Here is a 4115-nt window from a genome sequence, read left to right on the forward strand (position 1 = left end):
GTTGTAATATGTATATTTTTTTAAAACTTACTAAATAACGCTTTGTAAATAAATAATTTGTACAAAAAATGAAATGCTTTTTCCAGACCGTCTCTTCCATGAAAAAGAAAAATACAAAGCAATCTGCGATGATTTGGATTCAACATTTGCCGAACTTACTGGATATTAGCAAAATAACTCCAAACACAATACAAAAACACTACCATTTCCAATTAGAAAAAAGATATTATATTTATCCATACCAAATATATGTCTGTACCGATTTTTTATTTTTAATAATCAGTTATACACTTTCCAAACTATAGAGAAATGTTAACCCATAAAAAAACCTTTTCTATATCTGAATCTTTTCTGTATTCGAACACAATGTCAGAAACATATTGTAAAATTTTATTTATGCAATTTAAACTACTGCCCTGATCATACATTAACAAAACATTGGGACAGAGTAACTCAAGATATGTAAAATATATTTAATTTTTCCTCCCAATATGCACTTTATACGAATATTATACGAATTGTATATTTTAACAAACATCTACACTTAACACGAAAACCCTGTTAGAAGCAGCAATTGCATAAAATAGTAGTAGCAACAATTTTTATAAAAGATGTACATATGCGTTTATACATTGCAATTATAAGGTGACTTAAATAAGCTTTTTATATTGTGTGTGTAATATTATCGACTATTTTATAGTTTCCTATTAGTTGTTTCCCTAGAGCATGTTATGTTTTTTTTGTTATTATTACCATAAACTTATATTCGCTCAAACGAATCCACTCTATACTATACATATTACCTATCTATCTACTTTCTGAAGTTCATTTTGGTCGACATCCTTTTGTGATATAAAATAAAATATACAATATTCAGCTACTTCGCTCTAACTCTTAGAATTGAACATAGTAGTCTGTAAGTCTATTGGCAGTATAGGCGACATCGTTTTCTCATGCGACACTTCCCGTATATACAAATATACCGACAGATCAGAAAAGATTAGTTTGTAAAAGCGCTTAACTTATTAAATTGATTTTGATTAAAAAAAAAAACCCCGAACATTTGTACACATGTTTATCTTAACATTATTCAACTGAAACTAAATATTTGTTTTCAATATTTCATATTTAAACCTTAATACGCCTGCAGGAAGCTAATTACCTCTTCCAACAGTTCAATAGAAATATTGGTGAAGTATATACGAGTATGAAAGGAATAATATAACGAAAACATCTATAGGAAAACAGTATACAGCTATATGTATTGCACTCAACCCCTTAATGGAATTAGTACACTGCTGTATACTATAGTCCTATATGTAGTAAACTGAAGTCTGTCCTATTATTTCTTACTTAAACTATTGCAGTTAACTATTGATAACGATTAAGGTAATTTAAAATACGATAGGATAGTTTTAAATAAAATCTATAAAACATTCAATTTTTAAGTCAATCCCATTTCTATAATGCAACTTGAATGTTGCAATTCTCCTAACAATCTCTCTATATTATTAATTAATATTACAATTAATAATAAGTGTTAGTTAAGTTATAAAACAATTTTTATGTTTGAAAATGCAGTTTTTTTCTTATTTTAATTTTGTATTTTTAGTGCAGTTAGCCACATTTTATCCTTTTGATTTGTGTACTGTATTTTTTGAATTTCATTGATATATAAAAAATATAATAATTAATTATTTTAGTAAATGATGTTAAGATTTTTTTCAAATTCAGTACGACAAATCGTTCTTCAGAAGTTGTTGTCATGTATGTTGTTTGTGTGCACCAATTATATTATTTTCTTTTTCACAAATTAGCACCATTTTCTTTCTTTATTATTTGCAAAATATGTCTGATTTTTTACGTCTGATTTTAGAATTTATATATTTGTATATTTGTATATCTGTCATTTGTGTTTTACTGATTTTATTAGTATTGTAGTTTTATTTTTTTATTATTGCATTTAATCAGCACAAAAATTTTGCTTGCGTACTTAAAAATCTTGCAAAAACCAAATTAAGTGAAAAAATATAATTTTTATATAGATTTGTATTAATGCAGAAACTAATGAGCATTATATATATTTATACACAGATGAATTGGGCGTCAACAAGGACAGATACAAGTCCCTTGCCGACGAAATGGACTCCACATTCGCCGAATTGGCCGGTTATTAAATTTCGTATCTGAGCGACTACTTCTCTATATTATTATCAACAACAATAAAACCAACAACAAAGAATGTTGCACATGCTGCTACCTGCTGACTTGACCTGGGACCACCAAAGGAAGTAGCTCCGAAGGCATGCTTGATATTAAAAATATATTTAAAACAATTTAATAAATTTAAATACACTTTTTACTATTTGTAAAACTTTTTTAATTGAATAACTAAACAATCATAAAAAACTATAGAGTAGTAAAGAATTTATTATTTGGAAAAAAATCATTATAATTTTTTAAATTATTTATTAAAAAAACAAATGCAAATGAAATTTATACAATTTAAATAATTTTAACTCAAACATCAAAAACTAACAACGACAACAACAACAACAACGCTTATCATATCATATATTTATTATATTCAATAAGGGAAAGATAGATATACTATTTTTGTTTATTTTAATTATTTAAATACAGCAATGGACAACTAAAATTAAAAAAAACTATAATACAACAAAAATATAAAAAAATTATGATTTTTGTTTGGTAATACAGCAAATTTTATATTTACATATTTCTTAATCCAAAAGATAATAATTAGTTATGGGCTTTAACAATGCTTTCAATCCTAATGTTTTTAGAACACGGATAGAATGTCTTTTTAACGATTTAAGGAATTTTTATGACTATTCCCTAATTAGTATTTATCAAAACCTGACTACAAGATAATTTATAAAATATTTTGTTAGTACCATATTTATCACTTTCTTAGCTGAAAGGGAAACATTTCTCTATTCCACAGACCTAATATGGCTCGACTAGCTTCTAATTTCATTCAATTACACTTTTTCACAAGTTTATTATTTATTTTATTAGTATTAATAATAACTTTATTATTTTTTACAACTTTATTATTTTGTTATTTATTATTATTATTAAAAGTTTGTTTAACGATTTATGAAATGTATATTAGAAATTGTTGAATTTAAATATTAGTATTAGGAGTTTTTGGGAATTTTGGAAGAATTGTTCAAGGAGGTTGACGATATATTGATAGCGAACATGAATAAGTTCTACAGAATATGAATAGATAAAACAATGCTCAATGATTCGAGTGTCAATGCTCACTGTCCTATTCTAAGCAAAGATGACTCGGTTATTCGCCCCAACCATCGAGTAAGCAGCGTAGAATTTAGGTATCGTGTACAGCATCATTTAAAGAATACTAGGTGAGCTGTGTGAACACGTGACAACTTACTGACTGATCTTTACCAATGCGGCTTTAATCATGTTTTTTTCACAATATAGTAAATCTCTGAAACAAATCATCAACATACGCTATTTTTTTGTTGAATATATGTCAAGAAAAAAGATAACTTATATCAATGCACGCAACACGCAATGCCTGTTTCTTTCAGATTGGACCAGTTAGAAAAATCCAAAAACTCCAGAACATATCACCGACATTTACAAACAAAAAATGCTGTATAAAACAGCATTCAATAATTTTATAAGAAGTCACCTTTCTGCTACAACATCTGCATAATATATGAACCATATATATAGTATCTATGCAAAACCAATATACTCCTGCAGTATGCCCTTAAAAACTACTTGTTGCTTCATAAATAAAGAATGGAAATGATCATCCTTTGTTAATCAAATTTATGTCGATTAGTGTCGACTAGTGGCAAAAAGAGTTTCATTTCTGTAGCACCGCTCGGACTATGAAACGAAAAATTACGATTACTAATAGCTGATTCTATAGGCTAAAAAGGCAACTGGAATGTGCAACTCTCTAACGTTCGACAAAACTTCCACTTTGCAGGTCACTAGCCATATCTACGGTTCTATATAACGCAGACCTCTATGAGTGGCAATACCTAAACACGAAGTGTATGAGCTTTACTATGACGTTTCTAATGTTCAACAATTTCATACCTGGCGGC

The 4115-nt window shown here is 27.7% G+C and overlaps 1 long non-coding RNA gene across 1 annotated transcript; it reads left to right on the top strand.

The window, feature by feature from the left end:
• Positions 1-47: 47 nt before the first annotated feature.
• LOC119680852 lies at positions 48-2374 on the top strand. The gene is made up of 2 exons (XR_005252490.1): positions 48-645; positions 2095-2374. It is a non-coding gene; the product is annotated as an uncharacterized LOC119680852 (long non-coding RNA).
• Positions 2375-4115: the final 1741 nt, after the last annotated feature.

Source organism: Teleopsis dalmanni, chromosome 2, assembly GCF_002237135.1.
Source record: "Teleopsis dalmanni isolate 2A chromosome 2, ASM223713v2, whole genome shotgun sequence".
Lineage (NCBI taxonomy): Eukaryota > Metazoa > Arthropoda > Insecta > Diptera > Diopsidae > Teleopsis > Teleopsis dalmanni.